The sequence below is a fragment of the Opisthocomus hoazin genome, chromosome 7 (assembly GCF_030867145.1).
Source record: "Opisthocomus hoazin isolate bOpiHoa1 chromosome 7, bOpiHoa1.hap1, whole genome shotgun sequence".
NCBI classification, from domain to species: domain Eukaryota; kingdom Metazoa; phylum Chordata; class Aves; order Opisthocomiformes; family Opisthocomidae; genus Opisthocomus; species Opisthocomus hoazin.
The window spans coordinates 50,263,526-50,287,193 of record NC_134420.1 but is presented as its reverse complement, the minus strand read 5'-3'; the positions used below and the strand labels follow the sequence as shown (position 1 = coordinate 50,287,193).

The 23,668-nt window shown below is 41.8% G+C and overlaps 1 protein-coding gene and 1 long non-coding RNA gene across 13 annotated transcripts in view; one reads left to right on the top strand and one right to left on the bottom strand.

Annotated features, from left to right (window-relative positions):
• The window catches only part of NRXN3 (neurexin 3), a 1,053,133-nt gene that overhangs the window by 438,236 nt on the left and 591,229 nt on the right, over positions 1–23,668 (bottom strand). The gene's annotated exons all lie outside the window — the stretch shown is intronic.
• Positions 1–23,668, top strand: part of LOC142361894 (uncharacterized) — an 88,935-nt gene that overhangs the window by 51,610 nt on the left and 13,657 nt on the right. Inside the window, exons 2-3 of one of the 2 annotated variants that reach the window (XR_012764501.1) lie at positions 16,944–17,024; positions 18,024–18,099. This is a non-coding gene — a long non-coding RNA (uncharacterized LOC142361894). Of the gene's footprint in view, positions 1–16,943; positions 17,025–17,616; positions 18,100–23,668 lie in introns of both variants that reach the window. The other variant, XR_012764500.1, reaches the window with a different exon arrangement.

Here is a 23,668-nt window from a genome sequence, read left to right as displayed (position 1 = left end):
CCACTAACCAGGCTGAGGTTCCGGCAGCATTTGGAGAGAAGACCTGCGCAGAGAACTCAGGCTGCCGCAGTGAGAGGGACCCCAGAGAGGGTGTGCTTCCCCCGGGTCAGCACCCACCCTCCCAGCGAGCACAGCACCTACAGGTCCTTGCTAGCCTCAGGGTAAAGGCTTTCCTTTGAAAAACACCGCTACCAGCCTGTGACATCTGGGGATCACACCCAGCAGTACAAACCATGATCGAGGTCTGCGCCAAGCAGATGGTTGCATTTCTCTTGAATGACCACTGCACGCAACTCAGAGCTTAAGTTGGTTTTCATGGTTATACTGGCTTTCAGCTGGCTAAGGGAGGACAGATGATCTTCATTCCTGCATAAAGTTAGAAAAAGCCCAAATAGATAGTATCTGATCTAGCATAAATATTGCTATTTGCTGCAAAGTTAACCCACTAACATTTTTTAAAAAAACTCTGTACCAGCAATGTAAGTTTAACCTGGCTCAGTACATTGTATCTTTTCATGGCAGTGTGTTTTGATCTGGCCACAGAGCAGAAATCAAAACCTGTGAGCTACTTCAAAACTACATCATTAAAGAAAAATGGCATCTATAAACAAAATTAAAGAATTAAAATAAACCCCCACAACAAAACATCAAAAATAAATCAGCAAACATATCTGAAATCTGCCTGGGTAAAAGCTAGTTTCTCAGTGTTTAAAGAAAATACCTGGCATTGCACCCAATGTCATTTCAGGTGCTAGAGGCACATCACAAAGCTACCTACGCAGCCCCTGCTTGCTGCTCCTCGCATGGAGAGCCAGCATTTAGCAATACCAGAGGCAAGAAAGAGATGGGACACTCTTCGCCTGACCATATGCTAGTCAGATCCTCATTAAAATGCCTGGTTATGCTGCAGATTCAGAGCTTCAGGTTCAATTCCAGTAGTTGCAAAGGCTGATTAAGAGTTGCAAGGGCAAATGCTTTACTGCAAAGAAAGCAGCCAGTGACAGGCTCCTGCACAACACTAACACATTCAGAGCTGTGACGCAGAGGATGAGTTGAGCAGTTAATACCTTTCCTTTCTAAACTCCTCAAATTTTGCAGTGTAACTCAGAAGGCTTTGGATGAAAGACAAGCCTTAACTGTTCGAAGTTTAGGATTCAAATTTGAAGACTGCCTTTCAGGTTCATCCAATAATCAGATGCTTATTACGAAAGGAATCAGACAAGGATGTAACAGGAAATGACAAAGTGCCTCTTCACAGAATCACAGAATGGTTGGGGTTGGAAAGGACCTCTGTGGGTCATCTAGTCCAACCCTCCTGCCGAAGCAGGGTCACCTACAGTAGGCTGCAGAGGACCTTGTCCAGGCGGGTCTTCAATATCTCCAGAGGAGACGACTCCACAACCTCCCTGGGCAGCCTGTTCCAGGGCTCCGTCACCCTCAGAGGGAAGAAGTTCTTCCTCATGTTCAGACGGAACTTCCTGTGCTTCATTTTGTGCCCATTGCCCCTTGTCCTGTCGCTGGGCACCACTGAAAAGAGTTTAGCCCCATCCTACTGACACCCACCCTTCAGATATTTATAAGCATTTATTAGGTCCCCTCGCAGCCTTCTCTTCTTCAGGCTGAACAAGCCCAGCTCACTCAGCCTCTCCTCGTAGCAGAGATGTTCCAGTCCCCTCACCATCCTTGTAGCCCTCCGCTGGACTCTCTCCAGTAGCTCCTCATCTTTCTTGAACCAGTGAGCCCAGAACCGGACACAGTACTCCAGATGAGGCCTCACTAGGGCAGTGTAGAGGGGAAGGAGAACCTCCCTCGACCTACTGGTCACACTCCTCCTAATGCACCCCAGGATCCCATTGGCCTTCTTGGCAGCCAGGGCACACTGCTGGCTCATGGTTAACCTGTCATCCACCAGGACACCCAGGTCCCTGTCCACAGAGCTGCTCTCCAGCAGGTCCACCCCAAGCCTGTACTGATGCATGGGGTTGTTCCTTCCCAGGTGCAGGACCCTGCATTTGCCTTTGTTGAACCTCATCAGGTTTCTCTCTGCCTAACTTTCCAGCCTGTCCAGGTCACGCTGAATGGCTGCACAGCCTTCTGGTTTGTCTACCACACCTCCCAGTTTGGTGTCATCAGCAAACTTGCTGAGGGTACATTCTAACTCTACATCCAGGTCGTTGATGAAGAAGTTAAACAAGACTGGGCCCAGTACTGACCCCTGGGGGACACCACTAGTTACCAGCCTCCAACTAGACTCAGCGCCGCTGACGACAACCCTCTGAGTTCTGCCATTCAGCCAGTTCTCAATCCACTTCACCAACCACACATCTTCTCTACATCTTTTACACACATCTTCTCTACATCTGAAAGACGTTAAGTAGTAACTGCAAACTCCTTTATTTGCTGGGTCCATTCTTGGTTTGGAAAGCCACAAGAGTCCAAACAGAACCAAAAGAATATTAATTAAAAAATAAAATCCAATTGTTAGGTGCAACATGTCTAACTTTTATTACTAGATGGCAAGAATGACACACATGTGGGAGACTCCCCAAACCCACGGTCTCAAATGTGAAAGCAAATTGGTAACAGTGGTAGAATTCAATATATACACTCAAGTTTTGGCCACCTTGAATGACTGTGGGAAAGCCAGGCACGCTGTGCAGAACCAAAAGTGAAGGAAAGCAAGCAGGCATCTTTAGTTCTCAGCTTCCGAAAAGGTTAACCTCATCTAAACAGCATCAAGAAAAGTGAGTCTGATTTTTTCTTTACCAGCTTTTGTCACTGTCTTTCTCCCAACATTAACGTCATCACTGAGAGCTTTTCCCTTTACACTTCCTACCATCAAGATATACTTTTCTGTGTACCCTTCTCTCACTACTGTTAAGCTTTCAAATTCATTTTTCCCCTCAAGAAATCACTAGCTTCCATACCTCTTCACTAATTTTCCACGTTTCTGAAAACAAGAGTTACTCTGTCTTCACAGAGACATTGGGGGTTGGACTAGATGACCTCTAGGGGTCCCTTCCAACCCAAAACTTTCTATGATTGTATGATTCACTGTCATTGGTGGAGGTGTGTCAATTTATGCAGTGGAAAACTTTGCTTATACTAGACAATAAACTTAATAAAATTATAAAAATAATAATGGACAAGTTATTGTATTCACTGCTAAAACAAAACTGACTTTGTAGCTTGCAGCAAACAGTGACTTTTGCAAAGAGCTAGCTGACTATCTGGATCAGCTGGTACCAAATAAACCCCACAGCAGAGCAAATGGAACACAAAGCTAGTGAAAAATGAAAATTGGGAATTAATTAGGAACAGAATGAGAAAGATTGAAAAACTACCTTTATAAAGCTCTGCATTGACTTCGGTCTTTCGGTGTTGACTGACTGTCAGGAAGTTAATATTTTGCTGTAAGAAATGTGCAAATCTTTCATATTTGTAATTTTTTTTTTTGGTAGTAAGTAAAAAAAATGGAGAAAAAGGTCCATTTGCTTCTTCCCAGAGAATATGATTTCAAATTTCAATTAAAATGAAATGAGCAGCACGATTATCGCTATAGAGCAGGTGCCTGGTAGCAGCAATAGGCCTCTTTCACTGCCATGGCAACCGGTCCTCATTGTCACGGCTACCTTGGCACTACATGTAATTGTCGATGTGTGAGTCTGACTGATAATACGCAATCAATACCCCATAAGCAGCAAACATCATTTTCAGTATAAGGCAAAGAAAAAAAAAAGGGGGGGGGAGGAATGCTTGCAAAAGGGAAAGAAAGAAGGAAAGAGAAACAGGGAAAGTGAGAAAAACAGAGTGGGAGAGAGGAAGAAGGAAGACCTAACTCCAAAAGACCTTTAACAATGAAGCATGCTGCTTTTTTTCTATAAAGCAGATAGCTGGAAAAATCCCATCAGCACACATGAGCACCTGCTTAGTCCTCCTAATAATATATTAACTAATTGTTTATGCCAACATCATTAAAGCATTATCCACACACCACATCAACCAAGAGAATGCTTTTGTATGTAATCAACCAGAATTCTAATGCCAAATTCTCAGGAAAAGAGCTGGCACTTACAGTCCAGAGCAGGAAGCTGATTTTTGTATACAGATCATTAGCTTTTTGTCTGACTGAGTATAAAAACAAAACCAAAAAAGCCCAGGGAACAAACAGATCATGTAGGGAGAAAAGGAGCGCTTAGTCCTCAAACACATAGCAGAAAGTGAACGGTGGTATCAGAGTGGAGACAGGTGCAGGAGGATAAGTGGAGAAATAAAAAGTCTACTCAGAATTCACACTCTAATGCTTTGGTCACCTCATGTTCTTCTCTGAACACTGTGTCCTTTTCCCTAATGTTTGATGCTGTGCAGTGCAATGAAGTCCCACTACTAGCGTAACACAAGCGTGAATAGAAGCGCAGAATCAGAAAGGACACACAGAAGAGTGTAAAGAGAGAAGTGGAAGGAAAGAAATTAAGAGAACAGTGCAGAAAGAAAGGGGGGAAACATGAAGCAAAAAGCTTGACACTGTTTTTTTCATAGGTGTGGTGCCTAAACATACACGTACGTTGACTTCAGTGTGAGCTACCCGCATGCTACACCTGCATAAACGGGAAAGACAGAGCATGTGAGACTATCAGCTGATACCAGTGATTTAGGTTGATAAGGTCCCAAGCAACTAGAAATGTGGCCACGCAGCACCAGCTGTTCTTTTCCAGGGAACAGGCCAATAAGCAATGCCGTGGAGATTTCAGGCCAAGCTGGAGTAAAATCCCTGTGAGCTTGCCCAAAGTCGTTGTCTTGAGGTTTAATGTGTTTCATTCCCTCAAAAGTCTCTAAGGGTAAGTATCAGCAAACTGCGGACACACCTGAAAAAGTGAGGGAATGGTAAGGGAACTGGATCGCTGTGGATACTGAAACATCTTGAAGCAATGTCAAGAACTCCTTAACGAGATCTAAGTACTCCACCAGGAAAAATCACAGACTTACAAATCGTGTGGAGGTGAGATGCCGGCATCTCAGAACCCTGCACATTTCTGGGTGGTATCAGGTTATGTCCGCGAGGCTGAAGACAGTTAAGAAAAATCTCCATGTACCTGGTCAGAATGGCACAGAGAGGAAGTGGTCCACATTCTCAAACCACACGCTTCCAGGTCTTTTTATTTTCTTTAGCAGTTTTACTTATTCCTATGAGAAACTCAAAAGACATTTTGCAGGTACATATGAACAAATTTTGGGTTTCATAGCACAGTGCAGGGGCAGCTGATGGTACAACATGACATTGATAAGCTTAGCACATTAATACTGAACACACAATGGGAACGTCTTCCTAAATCCTGTAAGAGATAATCATCTGTAACAAATTAGCTACATCAGAGACAGAGCAGAAATTCTTAGCCGGCTGAAATGAGCATGGGCAGATACAAATTGCCCCATTTTATGGCTTACCATTTCTTAAATATCAGCATTGCATCTGCTGAATCTGGTCATGTACCTTTGTTTTAGACTGGGGTCTTTTCACTGATGTGCTTCTCTGAGATACAACATGTGGTAATATTAATCAAAAAAAGCAGAGTATGCATTCAAGTGTCCAATGCAGAAGTAAAAATGTATTCCTGAATGAGCCAGTTTAGACATAGTTCCCAGTTCCCTCACCCAGCTACACAATGCAGTTGCTGCTGAAAGTTCAACTTTCCTAAATAAACAATTCTTAGAATTACACTGCCAGCATAACTCCTAACTACAGTATCAATCACCTCTTGCATGAAGGATGTCTGTCATAGAGATATGCCAAATCCACGAAGAATCCTGCACTGTAGCAATAAACTTTGCATTCCTATACGCCATTCAAGGCAATTCCCATAAAGCAGATCAAGGGAGAGTCACCTGAAGTAGCTTTAGCTATTCCCTTTTTCATCCAGATCTGAGAAAAATAATGAAGGACATGGGTCTGACCACACCTTATCTAAAGTCCAGCATGGTCACATATCATGTAGTCCTGAACCTTTTATCTGGCTGTTCTGAAACCACACAATAGCATCTTCCTAAAACTCGCACCCACTTGGGAAAGATTAACTGTAACTTGCACCTTTATTTGTCAAATTCATGCTGCATAATAGATAGGATAATTGGGCCCCAGTTGTCTAACATTTATGGAACAAACCTCTGATAACAACAGATTGATTGACAGCTCCAGTTGTTGAACACAAACACAAAGTTTTTTTGATTGTAATGTTGAAAATGTTAACACTAGAGATTGAAAAGCAAAATTAAACAATAATAAAGGACATACCTGCAACAAATGCAATGTCAGAAATTTCCCTGGAGTTTCAGTGAAGTCTGATAGCACTGTTCTAAAATAAAACTTCAAGACACCATAAAGTTCTAGTTTTACTAAGACTCCTCCAGGCTTCCCAGGGATGCCTCATCATTCTCCAGTATCTCAAGACTTACTTTATAGACACTTAGCAAGCTTTCATTTTATTTTTCCTTTATGGACTTGGCGCTGCATCCTACCTTCTACCTCTGCTCATGACCAGTCCTACTCGATCACACACACTCTGAAAATCAACATAAACCTTTAGCAGACAAAGCCAGCAATCTGTTCAGGTTTGGCTCTTTTTCAGATTATCTGATTTATTCTGACTTTCAAGTTCTGTTTGAGACAATGTGTCAGGAGAAGCAATCAAAACCATTTTTGTTTACTGCATTCTTTTTAGTAATTGCAGCCTTTTATCATTTTCCTAAAGACAAATGATTAACGAAGCCTAATTTGTGCTATAATTAGAAGGAAGAAAGAAATGCAACAGCTGCATTTTCCTCCCCAAACCATGTTAAGATTATCCATCGAGTATATTACATAAACTCAGAATACATAGGTAATTGCATAATGTGACCTTGTAGCTACTAAGGTTTACAGATGTAGAGGCCTCTCCTGAATCACTCACTGCAGGACAAGGCCTGACATACTGGAAAACATCCTCTGCCCTGAGAAATACATATGTGTTGCTTTTGGTACTTGTACAGAAACACGCTGAAGAACACAAAATTCCCCTCTATGCATATGATTCAAATATTAGAAAAAAATGTGAAAAGAAAATCTGCAAATAGGGTCACCTTCCATACATCAAAACTAACCTCACATATGAGCCTGGCAATGGGTGGGATGTGCATACTCAGGACAGACGGACACTACAGCCTGAGAGAACAGAGTGCAAAGGGAACAGCAGTCTGACTGAAACACTAAAACCGTTTCTGTGAATCACTCCAGCTTCCTGCGTCTAAATCCAATCCCTAATCGCAACATTTACAGCTGCTTATTTATTATTTGCACTATGTAAGGTAGGTAGTGGAACAGCCTCGTGATGGAAAATTAAGTTCCATATAGCACAGAGAGAATATTTTGCAACTAACATGCACAGTTAATAGCAAAATTCCAGAAAACCTGAGGGGCAAACAAATCTTCAAAAACATTTTCTGTTAAAAAGCCTAACTCTTCCAAAGTGGTCTAACAGGCAGTCCATCTAAGTTGGCATGAACAAAATCCACTTGAAAAGGAACCTGGGCCGGTGGGTGAGTAAGTCTGGCCTCTCTGGGCATATGATCCCTCTTGTGCCTCACAACCCTGACCCTATCCTTCCAGCTTTGGGTAAGTGACTTGGGCATCCAATGGAGGTAGTGATTTTAAGTCAATGTTCCAGCTCAAGCTGCTTGCAGACGAGGCTACAAGTGATTGCAGGGGCTGTTTGACAAAACCTGCCTGACGGTTGGAAAGGCAAGCTTGCAGAAAACAGTCTGCTATGATAAATAACTATGAGCCTTTGAAGGACATGTAATGCAAAGACTGTAGTGGGGAAAGATAGAAGAAGAGGAAGCAAACAATTCCAGGTTGTGCAATTAGGAAGAAAAAGACACAAAGGAACATGCAGGAGGAACGTCGAGATGCATTTCTATTTGGCAACGACTCCCCTCAAACAGCCTCCGCAGAATGATGGTGGGATTTGTGTTGCTTTAGTCATTTATAATTAGACTGGATGTATCACCGGTGAATGTGACATAAAAAACAAATACGCAGCAAATGCCAAGGGAAGGGCAAGATGGCACAGGTGTTTGCCATTTCTTGTATCTAAGGCATCTTTCACTTCATTCTTCAGTGCTTTCTAGTTTTTCTGTATAAGCCTGCTAATCCCCCTAACCTGGCAAAATTCCAATTTAGTAATTAGTTTCTGCCTACCTTAAATTTATTTCATGGCTTTGATTTGTTATAGCTTTATCATGTCTCCTCTTAAGTGAGGTATAATATTGTGCTGCCATGTTCCACTCCAGAAGTAGTTGCTAATACACACAGAAGGGGAATGTGGTGGCTGTTTAAAAGAGCTCAGCAAACATGAAAATGTATGACAGCAAGTGGAGGAGGAGATCGCAGTCAATACAAATCTGCTGCAAAAACTAAGCAGAAAATAGCTCCTCAAACTGGAACTAGACCAGAACCCTGGATTTAACATGTCTACAAATGTGAAAACTGACAGTAGATCTTTACAAACACCAACACTCACGAAACAAGCCTATGTTTTATCCCAAAAGGACAGTGGAATTGGTACAACTTCAAGGGGCAAAAGACCATCCACTGAGTCATCCCTATTACTTCCTGCAAAAACTTGTTTCTTGGGGCTTTTTTTCAGCGATCCTCTCTTCAAGCCCAAACTAACCCTACGCGAAATCTGGTGAGATCACAGCACAAGGCAGTGAGGGTGCAGGAAGTCAACCGACTTCTTTTGTAGATCACCCTCCCGTCCTGTTTTTTAGCACATAGCTCAGTCTTGGAAATCTATGAAAAAGTAAAAACCCCACAGGTCACTCGAAAAGCAACAACAAACATTAGATTGGGTTCTTTTCCTCTCCGCTTATTTATGCTGCAAAAACTTGGCCATTTAAGTTCCTAGTTGATTTTTTTCCTCCTAAAAATGTACCCACTCTAAAAAGTATAGAAGACTGCTTACTTTTAAAATGAAAACGTTCCAGAAAAACACATACCAAAAAAAGGATTATCATTTCTTCCCTCTGTTCTTCCCAATGAAATATATTGCATATGTACCACATTCAAAAGTAATCCCCAGAAACTACATACTGGGATCTCAGGAGATTGGAAGAACAACTAGAGATGACAGTATTTTCTGACATCCATTACAATTATTGTTCATTTTTTGAAGAGGAACATCGATATTGAAGAAATATGAAAGCATTTTTTTTAACTGCAAAGCAAAAATAAATAAATAACTGCATTAGTTAAATCCATTCTCACATCTTGAGAGGTTATTTATTTTCTCTGAGGGCTGATAAAAGTTCCCAATGACATGCTTTCTAATTTTAAAATCGCCTCTCACTTCACAGTTCTGAAAAAGCTGATGTCAGGGAGTGAGTGGGTGGGTCTGTTTTAAGTGTGATTCACACATTAGATTCTCTGATCAGCTCATGCATATTCAGTGCTATCCATAGGCTGTGGGGTTCACGAGGAGGCCGACTGGAAAAGGGTCATTTGGAAGGAGCTAATTAAGACAGGGAAAAGAAAAAGAGGAAAGTTGTTACATCATCTTTTCTTCATGTGTCAGGCACGCAAAACATACTGGCCCTATCTATGCCACAACAGAATACATCCCACCTGCAGAGGGGTTCTCCCTGTCCTTAGTCCTGCTTCTTCCCACCATCTTGTGACTCTCCATAATGCAGAAGTAAATCCAAGTCTGTCACAATTCCCCCATAAATGGAGCCATGTTTTCAAATACGCCTGGGACTGGAGCACATGAACTAGCTCCCAAGCCAAGGCTGATGCGCAGTATAGTATTGGTGTAAGGCTTGTATTTCTGAGGCAGCCTGAAATAGCACACTGCCCTGCTAACATGCCACCTCTTCTGTACATATCTTTAAGTACTATCTGTTCCTATTGCGGGTCTGATCAGAATAGTTCCTACTCAAAGTAAATTCTTCCGAGGGCAAGAAAAAGCCATTCCTGAGTTCTTAGTTACAGCACAGGCGTAGAAACTTTTCAAATACCTGAGCTGAGATATAACTAGACGATGATATCAGCTGCCTAGGTGAAACTCTGACATTAGGCCACTAAACTCTTATCACAACTTGGCCTGTTTCTCAGATCATTGGACTAGGTAGCAGAACTACATCTTTCTTTGAAGTCCTTTGCTAGAGAGAAGCGCTTTGTCTCTTCTCCCTCTGACTATGATACACTGATTGGTACAGAAGAGGGTGTTATGGAATGACGAGATGGCAAGCCTGTGCCATCATCTTGGTATAAAAATGAGATTCACCCATGACAGCTATACAAGAAGGTTCTGTATGATGGCTGCCGGACACAGACATGCCCTGAGGCACAGGCTGGCGCTCTCATTCCCTGTATTACTAACATAACCCACAAGGAACAGCTTCATCACAAAGTCTCTGCAAATCTTGCCATAGCCTAAGCATCTGGAAAAGTTTCTGTTGACTGCAATGCACCTACCTTGGTTCTCAGAAGTTAGCAAGCACAGCTGAGGTGGGAGAGGTAGGAAGAAGGCTGGGTGGTAGGGAGGGAATGTATATGATACAGACACACACAACATTGTAATTAAGGGTAATTTCAGAAGCATTTACCTGTGTTTCAGTGTCTGACAACTTTTCACTTGTGAATGCTGCAAACGCCTCAGCTCTACAGATTGATCTTGTTTTTATGTTGCTGGGATGGGAGGAGCAGAAAATTGAGTCATTCTCTGAATTAATTACCTCCTCTGATTTGAGCAACATGCACTGAAATACAGTTTAACTCTTGCTCAGAAGGATTTAAGTGCCTACACTAAAACCGAACTGAAATGGAGCCATGCCTTGTGTCTACATGCACAGAGCTACTGTAGAGGCTCTCTTACCTGTACAGCATAACAAAGGAGGAAAGCTGCCATATGGAAAACTCCGTGTTTTTGAAGGACTACACTGAAACCCTAACTTCACCTGATATGACCTCTAGCGAACAAAGAAGTTATCATAAACATCGCCTTTGTTCAGTCACCACCCTAAGAGCCACTGCTTTATTTTAATTTCCTTTTGCTGAAAATCTCAGGTTCCTTGTCCCTTTTGTTGAAAAGTACTATAATGGGATTGAAAACAGAGCTACAAGTCAGAGGACTCCAGTTATATCCCTAATTTTACAAGTGGGTCAGTTTTCTTTCCATTCCTGTTTTCCTACTCCTTAAAGCAGTAGCAGCATCTTCCACCTTTGTTAAGTGCTCTGAAAGCTGGGACTCAAAGACATCTGAACTAATGAGTACTTTGGAGAAGTCCAGGGTTAAAAAGTTGTCCGCAAAATGTTATTTTAATGGAATTCTGAAGATCGGGTCAAACAATCAGTACTTGCCTCACTTTTTTATTTACTCATTTTTAAAATTAAACAATTGTACTTCAGGTCCTGATCCATGATGTCAGTCTCTGTCACGTCAAGGTATGTGACACATCAGACTTGTCAGATTGCACATGCTACTGTATGGCACAAAACCAAAATACTCCATCCTGAGTTGTTGGTGGTGATGAGACAAAAGGGAAATGAAACATGAAAATTATTTTCTCTCATTTAAAATAACATTGCAGTTTATTTTATCCATCATTTCTCCTTAAATACAGACAGTATTTCCCGATCTTATAGCAGAGAATGACTGGAAGCATCAAGCAGAACTACACAAACTTCGGACAGGCTACACAGTACATTTTCTCAAACACTTCTGTCCTGACCTGCAGCTCCCTAGATATTTGAGGCCTAGGTGAGATAATAATATTGCCACCCTCTTCAGAAGTCATCCCTTCCTTCCTCTAACTATGCCAATTATTCCACAAGGTAACTCAATCAACTCCATCAATGGTGTTGTGCTGAACCTTGTGTTCTTCTAGTCTTTTGAGACTTGGAAAAGTCCCCTCTGGGGTTGGAATCTATAGCAGAGGAGCCTGAGATCACTAGATTCTTTTTCTCTATTATGGACAGGATTTGACCCCATACCTACACAGTTAAAAAATTTGTAACTCATCAATGCTTACTGTTTTAATATAGTCTGAATCTCTTTTTCCAGTCCATTTTCTTTCTTGCTTTCACTATGCAAAATGAAGGTTTTCTGAGAAGGCCACAGTGTGGCCACTACAACATGAGAATACTGCTTCCTGATGAGGTGGCATGTGGCTCTTCTTCACATGTATATACTATTTTCCTTATTTCTCTTTTGAATGTGATTTTCCAACTCCTTCCATTTTTTTCCCCAGAGCAGGAGGCAGCAGTACATAGTGGAACTAAACTTCCTGTAGCTCACTAATTCTCTAAATGAACAAACCTTGAAATAATGACCACTGATGATCCTTCTGGGTAGAACTAAGAACAATTATGACCTCCATCTCTGTATTCAAAAGCAGCAAAATCTTTCTGTAACAGAGCTAACCTGTCACTGACAGCAGAAGGTACCAGAATCAGCTAAGAAAACACCAGACAGATTCTGCTGAACTGCATGGTAGCAGCAATTAACTTCGGGTTATCACGTATCCACCTCTGAGAAACAGCATGATTGTGTTCCCTGCTAGTATCAGGCTGACTGGAAGATCCTTTAGCATCACACTGACATCATCAACCCTGATTACGTGGCTCCCTCTCCCTCCCTACACAATGCTAGCCCTTTGGGACACTAGATTGCCCACACTCTCACAACTGTGTCAATCTCATCCCAGCAGTAAACAAACAGTTATGACAACAGGCAGAGAAGCACATAGAGGAAGACGATGCCGGTCAGTGTCTGACAGTGAATTGTAAGCAAGCAGAGTTTACTGTAACGTGTATGCAAAAGTCAGGATGGGCTCTTTCCTATTGATCTAAATCAAGAAATGACAAAAGTTTTTAGTACAACTTGAGCTAAAATTTGCAAGAGGAGAAAGTAATAGGAAGGGAAGTATTGTTAGTACTTTGTATTCACCTTCACTTCCATGGATTGACTTGACCACTGCTGGTGGACAAAATACAATAGCAGCTGCTCCTTCTTCATTGAAAAATACTAAAGACTGAAAAAATCCTTACTGTCATTAATCCTTCCCATCAAGCAAACCAGATCGTGCAGATCTGGTATCATAATACAGCTCAGCTGTTGCAGAGCTAGGGATTGGGTTCAGGGTAAACATGCACAGGACTTCTTTAGAAGCTTCTGTCACAGACTGCAAACATAATGGACCCTAAAAAAACAAAAGTATTTGATAAAAGTGTCAGATTATCAGGTCTGGGAACCACAAGATCAGCCATACCTCCCCCAAGCCCAAGTAGATAGATCCATTAGGCAGACAAAGCTACTCAGCATAACAAAGAGGGGAGGAGCAGGAATTCCTTCTGTGTGTGCAGGACCTAGCAGCCCTCTTCAGAAAGTGATTCAGGATGAGTGCCTGACATCTGTGCTCCAAACTGTCATGGATCCCATTTCTCTTCATGACTGTACAGTGACTCCTGCCTTACAGTTCAGTTACTCAAAGCTAGGTTGCATGAATACCTTCCAAAATGATCATGGATTAATCTCAGGCCCAACTTTCTCTGTGAGGAAAAGACTGACAGTAACAAACAGTATTCAGTGTTGCCTGACTGACAGTTAATAATCAGTCCCCTTGCCAGCACTTGCCCTCCTGCATAGTCTTTTCCCATCTTACAGGTATACCCATATAACAGCCCCATAAACCTGCCAAATGTCTCCTTACTGGAAACAGGCCTCTATCTCCAGGAGGCTGACTCTGCTCCACCAACCACTCCAGCCCTACAGAGAACAGGCATCTCACAAAGCAGCCCTTCGAGAACAGGCGTCCTATGGAAAACCCCGGGGAAGAACGAGCGGTGAACACAAAGGCAGCAGCTGCTGAGATGGCTGGATGTTTCTGATGCTGCAGCGAGCATTGCAGCCTCTTGCTGCTCTCTATCTGGAACTGAAACGACCGTTTGTAAATCGTTTTTAATTGTCATGTTAAAGAGCACAGAGTGCAGCAATCAGAGAGCTGGTGGTGTTGGAGACCTGACACTGCCATCAGGCACGGATCAGCAGGCAGGATAATGGGAGGAAAAGCCGCAGGGTTTCATAAGCAGGCATAGGCAGGCAAGTGGGAGCGTGAGAGGGGAGGGTGAGTGCATACCCTTCTCCCTGCTCCCTTCTGGGGAGCAACTCACATGAGCTTAATGGCAACTCAGCCTCTTATGCCATGGATTAATTTGGTCCATTGTAAATGCACACAACTCAAAAACCTTGGGGGATTTTTCACAATGGAATGGCCACGTTACTTGTAAATCTTCTCTTTTTAAGCAATGGGAAGTGGCTTCTCCCTACCTTGACTTGAAAGGAACAAGAGCCGAATTGCTGCTAAGGCTCAGCGGGCTCTGACTAGCTATCCACTTTTTTGGTATTACGCCTTTTAACCAGCTCTTAATTGAAATGGTTCCTAGAAAGTCTCACCAAGCCAGGAATCTTCTTTCCTGAAAGCATGATTCTCAGGAAAAGATATATAAAATCAGAAAGGCTCAGTCACTCTGGAAGTATCTTTTCAGCAAGTCCTATACTAAGTGCAGGAAGATCTTTTTTATGTCGATCTAGAAGCATGGTCCCAGTTGCATCGCACTAACTTGTCTGCTTCTGGGCGGTTATGAAACACCTAACATGCCTTTGGATCCTGTATATATGAAGTAATAGTATATAGTAGTGGGTGTTCATTGACCTTCATGTGTTTCTCACAACTATTATTAGTAAATAATTATTAAAGACTCCACAGCACTTTAAACCAAGGTGCTCTCAACCGAATTCCAGAGGCCAAACACCCTCAAATTCCTTGTTCACCTCTCTGATCACTAGACTACCGGGGAGCCTAGCAAAGCAAGGGCTGAAAGAAATGATCCACCCTGCCTTCACCACAGAGTAGTCAGGCTACTGTAGTAAGAAGTCCTGGGTGCATCATCTCAGTAGGTATAATCATTATGCTAAGCAGCAGGTAGCAGGAGAAAGGCACAGAAGAGGGTTCTGCTTCACTGAGGATTCTTATTAATGCTTAAATACAGAAGATTAGATTTTCTTTCATCATTGCTTCCCAGGAGGCCATGGGCCTTGCAGCTCTAGGATGTTTTGTAATCTGACATAAGAGACACCTGTTTGTCTGCAGCAAACACGCTCTGGTTCTATTGTGAGCAGCAGAAGAGCTATGCTTAGCACAGTCCGAGGGTGGAAGGCAGAAATGGCTAACTACTGCCCTTCAGTCTCCAGGAAACTGCTTTGATTGCTGTTATCCTATTTATAGTTTCAAAGAGCTATCCTTGCAATTAGGAGTAAGAAGTGGAGAACAGTCACAGCCATGTCCACCTCTTCTACAGCAACACTTCCATGTTGCGTCATTTTTGTCAGCCAGAAATTAGCATTATGACAACTGAATTTCATGATAAACAAATACACTACATGCCAACTTTAGATTATGAAAGCAGCAGACAAATGTTCCAGAATTTGGTTCTTTACATTTAAGAACAAGTGTAATGCAATGCTGATCAGGACAGAATCAGGCTCATCTTTTCTGCTATTCCTGCCGAAGCTTTCGCAGCTGTAGGGAAAAGAGCTGATGCACAGTAACAAACAGCCAGTTCCCCATGTCCGTGCATGATTTCAGCGGCCTGGTGAAAGAAGTTCCTTTTCATGTCAGGGTAAACGTTCCAGAAGCTGTGAACACTTGGCTTTACCCCGTTCTCCTTCTTTTAAGTCCTGTTGTTGCCCCCATGCTCTCTCATCTACACAATAACCAAAGTGGCAAGAAACTGGAGCCCTGATTTGGATGAAAAAGGATTAGCCATAGTTTTCACCTGAGCTCGAAGTGTTTTTTTTAAGGATTCAAAAATATTGTTTGGAGTTCATGCCATGGTACTGTCTTTCCTAACTCGCTGCAGGTGGTAAAGCAAGAAGGGATGAGATAATAAGGTTAAAGTCCCCAGAACTGTTAAGTCTGTCCCAGTGGCAGAGCTGACAGAGCCCACGGAGAGATAGGTAAGAACGAGCAGGCTATGAAAGATGTGGGCTGTCCCCACACAGTTCTGCAGAACATTGACACTGAAGTGTACAGGTGACAAGTTAATTGTTAGCTTTGTGAATTACTTCACTTCTGATCACATTAGCAGGAATATCTAATTGGTTTCAGGCTCAAAGCAGAACCTGGGATAACACCACCCACTTTCATCCAACTTTGGCCCAAAGTTTCTGAAACATCACTCTGACAATATACCAAAACAAGAATTGTAGGAAATCTTACACAAATATGCAGAGAATCTTTTCTCTTACTGCCAGTCCCAGTTCTAAAAAACAAGCAGATAGACAGTTCTGACAGATAAGCTTTGACAAATTTAAGTCAAGCAGTTTAAGACATCAGTATATGCACCTGTCTATCCCACCACTTCACTGGAGAGGACCACGCTCAAAATTAAATCAACAAAATTGGAAGTCTGTCCATGCCTTACTTGCCCCAGGTCACAGTCCTAACCAGCATCTTAGCACAAACCCATATTCTCTGATTGTTTCATCTGAGCTGTTAGACTGGGAATTAGTCGTGAAAATGCAGACACTCCACACATTCTGCCACCCTGCTGACAAAAGTGATAACGATATGCCATGGGATAGAGTCCACAACTGAGAAAGGTAATGTTCAATACACCTACGTCTACCATAGTCTACCTGTGAATGCCCTAGGATCATTCAGACTATCCCGTCTTCGACATTTTACTACACTCAGTTCAAGGTCTTACAGCAAAACTAGAGTGTGCAATTAGATCCATCAGGCCACAGAGTAATTCAACTTATTTGTCTTCCTTCCTTGCTTTCTGAACTGCATTTGTTTTGACACGAACTTCCTGTAAAGCCACTAACAACCTCTTTCCATTCCACCAGCTCCCTCTGGAATTGCTGAAGAAGCTTCCTTCTACTGGTGTTGTTCTTTCATGGAGAAGCAACGTTTCACCAAGAAGCATGGTATGAAAACTACATGAATGGTTTTGCTTTCAAGCACATTGTTTTGTGACTGCTGCTCTAAGGTGAATATAAAATAAATACATAGAGTAAAATGCAAAAGAGGGGTGCACAAACCAACCCCCCAAAAGAGTTAGATACACAAGAGAGAAAACAAAGGGAAGCTCAAGATATTCTTCAACTCACAGTTTTTTAAAAACTTAGAAAATCTATTTCTTGGGTACCTTAATTTTATGTAGGAACTTGGGGGTTGGAAGTAGTGAATTTATGCTTCAGGGGAAAAAGGAATATTACCCCTCCCATTTGCAGTATTCTTCAGTTCATTAAATGAAAGAAATTGATTTGGCGAAGCTAATTTTGTAATTAAAAAGCTTATCATAGCTTTCTCTAATGAGCTAAGCAAACAGACAGTAATTCAGTGACAATATTTACACAGTGCACACTGGGGGACGTTTGTTTAGAAAATTAAATAATAGAAGAAAATGTAAGGAGGAGAGAAGGGAAAGAAAGCAAAGGAGGTCAATTCTAGATCCAACTTCATCCCAGGACGTTGGTCCTCTGATGACTTGGTCCTGTTCCCTTTGCGTCACAGCAGCAAAAGGAAGAAAAGACTGCAAGCGACCTATGCTATCCCCTCTGTGGCAGTGGGCTTTTCACAGACTGAATTTACTATGCTCTCATCTCCAGCTGGGACCATAGCCAACTCTCTATTCAGGACTGCAGCGAACAGCTTTATATGCACACAAGACCAAGAATTGCCTTTCCAGGCTACACTTCCTCCCTCTACGGTGCCAGAGGCTCCAAGCACACTGACTGAGGGCACAGTGTGGAAGGGAAGATGAACTCTTGGGAAATGGAAGAAAAACTTCACCATGCTTGCCTCAAAAAGCTCTTCTGTTATAGCTGGAATGATACTCAAAATGCAAAGTGTTCCTTTTACTCCTTCAGAAAACAAGAAAACACCACAAAGATCCTGCCTCAAGCAAGCTTTGTGTATTGCAGGGTGATACAGGAGACAGAGGAAACCCAGGAGCTCACTGGAGATGTCTCTGCTTTGGGTCTGTTCAGTTACCCAGAGGTACGTCCTTCCAGCCCTAGGGAAAAGCTTCCTAGAGGAGGAAGCAGGAAATCTCTTCCTCTATGCCCCTGCTTCCCTCATCCTCCAGAGTTTGTTCTCCCACCATCTCTCCCTACCCCGTGCAACCATGTATGAAACCTCTCACAGCTTAAGGGTGGTGGGAAGCGAGCTCTGGAAAAAGTCATTCTTAGTTTTCTGAGTTTTGCATGCTTACAAAACTGTTCCCTCTATTCTTGAAAAGAGAATTGGCTCAGATACTGTAGCAATAGGCAACAGTACAAGTCAAGAGAAAAAGATGAGTCCTAAAAAGGGTGAGCAGAAGATCAGTTAGATGTGAGGCAGCACGGAGACAGGAAAATGCTGCTAAGAGAAAGGTTAATAGTGGGAGTGAACTCGCAAAGCTTAAAAGACCAGAGAGAGAGAACAAAACGGGAACTTCAGCCGACAAAGAACTCGTGAATCTAAAAATTTGTCACATTTCAACTCAGAAACAGCTGTATTCCAATGCCTAGCATATTCTTTTAAACCCTTCTTTACAGCTGTAATGTAGAGTATGAAACAACTCGTATTAACAAAGAGGAAAATTATTCAGGAGATTTGACTCTCAAACCTCCAGACAAATTCCCTGATAAAAGGACCAATCAGAGGTCAGCATATCACTGTGTCTCACATATGTATGAGGGGGGAGATAACAGTGAGACCTGCTTCTTTCCTTAAACTTTACTCCATAGTACGACAACCTACCTTAATTTCTGAACTGAGTCCAACAGGAATCACTAGTACAGACTAAAGGCTGGTGATGAATCAGCACATCTCCAGGCACCACTTGAGACTCTGACATCAAAAGACATCTTTAGATGAAAAAGAAAAGCTGAGTTTCTGTCTCCTGTGTCCAGATCAACACCTACCCTTTTCCAAACAGCCTCTTAAAGACTAATGCCAACCTGTTTTACTAAGTTAATAGCTGATTTCAGTGGTGTAAAATGGTAACTGCAACTTGCATAGAGTTGCATGGAAGCCTTGAGCTGAGCCAAACCACTGTGATACCAAACATACTTGATGCTCCCCAACAGCAACAAAGGAAGCTCCCCATTTCTGCCTTCCTCAGAGACATCCTTTGCACATCCCACTTTCTCTCTGATACATGAAAGCAAGGATGCCACATAAGAGCATTCTGAGACCACAGAGCAGGCTCTGAAAATCTGCAGGAGCTGAACTCCTGGCTGCAGGAGCTGGATGTAGCCTACTCATATACCTGGAAGCACACTCTTATGATGGTGGCTTGGACCAGAGGATAAAGATTCTGATATGGATTGCAGAGACACAGAGCAAAGCAAGACAGACAAAATCATAATAGAGCTGAGCATCTTTAATAATCCTTAATCCCTTATCCTGGAAAGATGACTCCTGTCACTTCTCTCATACTACATCCTGCTGGCTGTCCCCAAATGTTCTCTGATAGGAGGGCATGACAGCTCAATCATTAATATCAGACATTCACACTGCCTAACAGCACTAATTTGATACAGATAGGCATAGGTCCACAGCTGCATCTCTGTTAAATTAGGCAAAGAACATGACTGAGTATTTAAGGCCATTGTCACACCAGGTGAGGCTGAATATACCTGACCCAGCATACAATCAGAGCTGCACAAAGACAGTCTAACATCCAGCACAAAGTCTACCAGTACACACCAAAATCCTCTGAACAAATCTGAGAAAGCAGAATAAATTTATTGGTGTCATGTGGCACAGCTTTTCTGTTTTTATCTGAGATGTCCTAAAGCTGGATCAACTGTGTCATTGAAACATTGTCATTATGCATTGCAGGGAGAGTCTCTTTCAGTACTCAGGCACAGAGACAGAATTTGTTAAGATAAACCCAGAACTGCCCTGCTTGCCATGACTCACAGCCAAATGTGTCTAGGAATTGCTGATAATTAAGGTTTATGAATCTCAGTACTGCAGACTCAATCCCGCAAGCTAACGAGCACCCCATGATTTAAAGGAATTTGAGGTATTCACAACACTGACTAATTGGTTGCCAATGAACTGAATAATTGGCTGCCAATAAGATTTCTCAGCAGCCACCTTTCATATTATATTTTCCCAGCATATAAACCATTTTCCTCTCCTTCGTCCTTTGCCTCCTCTCATCCATGTAACTCTTCCCTTCAGTGTTTCTGAGTCCAGGAGCAACCGCTTCAGGACAGCAAAGTTAGCCAGTGACAATTTACTGGCAAGAAAACAGACAAGAGCCCAGGAAGCTGCCTAGGTCAGACCTTAGGGCAGAGCTGTGCTACTTCATTAGCTGCAATGGTAACATGAAAATCCCAGTTCCTCTGCAGTAATAAATATGTAATAAATGCTACCTTTATACATAACAGAAAAACCCTGCAGGTTATACTGCTGGGAAATAATTCTGCTTTGCGCTTAGGCACACCGACTAAATGGAACATGGCAGGGCTTTTCCGTCTTTACTTCTGTAACCTAATACTCAGCAAAACAGCAACTACATTTCTCCATTTTTGGTGGGTTTTGGGTTTTGGTTGTTTTTTTTTGTTTTATTTTGTATTGTTTTGTTTTTTAAAACAATGAATTTGTAATTCACTTGCTTATGGTAGACTGGATATACCTGCCTATCTTCCTGTTCCCACAGGATGGAATCAGAGGTGCTCTAGCAGGCAGCACTGCTCACACACTTAGACTACGAAGACAAAGTAGAGGATCTCCTTCAACTCAGGCAGTGACAGTCTTCTGGTTTCGGAAGAACAGGACTTATGTTCAGTGTCATTATGCGGTATTGAACAGTCTTCTTTTTTGGTAGGATAGCAACAGTTGGTAACTCACCCTGAATTCTTTTGACCTAAAAGAAATTGTTCCTGAGGCGTCACTACATAGAGAAAATTATTAGATAATGACTTAAACATCTGAGGACCTAGCTGAAGAGAAGGCACAGTAGGAGAGCTATTGAGAACAGCAGAACTGAAAAATGATCCACACGTCTCCCACCTTACTGGCAACTCGGGGTGTCTTTTTCTTTTTTTTTTTAAACCGTGGGAAGTGAGGCTGTCGTGACGAGACGAGAATGAGGTGGCTGTGAGGTTTCTCCAAAGAGTCTTTAACTACCCTCTGGGTATATTAGCGCCTGCCTGCAACACGTGAAACACTTGAGTATTAGCTTAGCTCTCTTTCTCCAGTTAAAAGCATTAAATTGCAGATACCAAGTGTTTTCTTCCCCTCATTCTCTTTCAAATTCCTGAAAGCTAAAGTAATTTTGTCATGACTCACATTATAAAAAGAACAAGCGATGTGACTGCTCCCACTTATCATCCACATGTACAAAACAAATACTCTCTGTCCGCTCTACCTTGACTTGCTGGTGCCTGCAGTCCTATCATCACAGCCATCTGTTTAAGCATTAATGCCAAGCTCTGCTCCATGAAGTAATTTTTTCTTCTTTTTTTTTTCCTCTCAGGGGTGGAAATCTCCCCCCTTCAATTATTCTTCTATCACTCCCCTTAAATTTGCTAGAATTCATACATGGTAATGAAAAGAAGAATTCAGCTACGGCATGAGTAAAAATCCTAGGTGTTGACAGAAAATACCTGTTCTCTGATAACATAGACTGGACACAAATCACTGCACCAAAACACAAGAAAATTTGGAAACAGGCAACCCCTCAAGGTTTTATCCACAGCCACTTATCTCCCAGAATACATGGCTAATCTTACTAGATTTCTTCATGAATATCATTCATCCAGTGACACAGTCTGATCACTGTTCCACCTTTATCTTCAGCAAATATGTTAGTGACGGAAACAATTACAATCATTAAGTTTCTAAACTAATAACACCCTCCAAGGCAAATGGTGAGGCTTCACATTAAGTTCACAAGCCAAAGTCGTCTTCGCAGCTAAGAAATGAGTTGATTGTTCTCCATATTCAGTGTAATGTCAGCTTCTGGAAAACACACTTTTCTTTTGGAAAACCATCCCACCTCAGCCCCTTTCAGCTCTCAGCTTACAATGTTACCATTGTTGCAGTTACAAAGACATTCAAAGTATGATCTGAACTAAAAACAATTTTGTGAAGTCATATGAAAACATAGGGCTTTAATTGTCACTTGAGCTTAACTTTAGAAAGTCACAACAGAGAATGGAAATTAACCATGTAGAACAGGTGTCACATTTAGGACAAACAACAAATTAATTTTCCAAATTCAATAAAACATACCCTTTAAAGAGGTTTACAAGGTAGAAAAAAAGTTCCTAAAACTTTTACAAACTACATTATTTTTACAACTATCTCTGTGACTTCTGCTCCTTTTGCTAAAGCACCAGAGTGCAATAAACATAACCCTTTACATATATATGGCGATGATGAAACTAGAAAGCACTGGGAATCCAGTGGAGCTGATTTAGGTGACAAGTCATTTTGAGTGATACTGGTTCATCTGTGGTAAGGATGAGCCTCCAAGCTTCTGAGTCCTTGTTATCAAATTCAGATTCAAGGGGGTTTGGATCTGTTCCCATTGTCAATGTGTAAGCAGAAAGCAAACACTGACAAAGGCACCTACACAGCTGTGTATTTATCACAACCAAATTTCAAAACCCAGCCTTCCTAGTCTTTCTGAGGGAGGGGTAAATGCTTAAAAACCTGCATTGCCATTTCTTAGCTCAACTCTTTTCCTGGAATACACACCTAGATGCAGCCAGAGGGTTATTTGCTAGTACAAACTACAAGGTTCTGATGCACATGTGGAAACATGAAACAGCACAGCTCTGCCTTATCACTCACTCTTTCTTATGACTGACATAGGTTGTACACTGTCTATTAGAGGCAGTGTTCCTAACTCACTTTCGCTAAGCCTTTTATCATCAGCATAACGTATAAATATTAAATAATAATGGTTCTGGCTGGACAAATAATTCACTGAGAATAAAAATCCATGCAAGTTTGGCCCCTCTTTTTCTTCATAGACTGAATTAGATTTCTGTGAATGGATTTGTTATTCAGAAACATCCGCCAAATAGTTCATTTGAGCACATTTCCGCCTCCAGAACACTTGCGAGCTGCTCACTTCAATTATTTCCTATTCACAGTGCGCGAGTGGTAGCACAGCATTGTTTCCAGTTCCTGACTAGAGAAATAAAACTTTTTAAATGGGGGAGTGATAAGTAGCAAATGCTAAATCACTGTTCATAAATAGCTTTCTAAGATAGATGACTGCATGATTACATGCTCACATTAAAGTCTATGAAACCTACAAAACAGAGAAACATTTTCACAAATACCCACAAGAAAGGCGTAATCTAACCCCACATATAGCAGTCACACTCAGTGCTTTAATATAAAAAGTATTTACAAATGCCTTTTCATATTAAGCAGCAAATTTTAATATTCAAGAGTGAGATTTTTAAATTCTCAAGCAGTGATACTACACTGAAGAATTCATTGTTGTTTTTCAAATGGAAAGAACAGCCGCATCCTAGAAAATTTGGTATTTTTTAAGCAGGTTCAGCACCTTCACTAATGATAACCACCACCACTTCCTTTTCCCATTTTG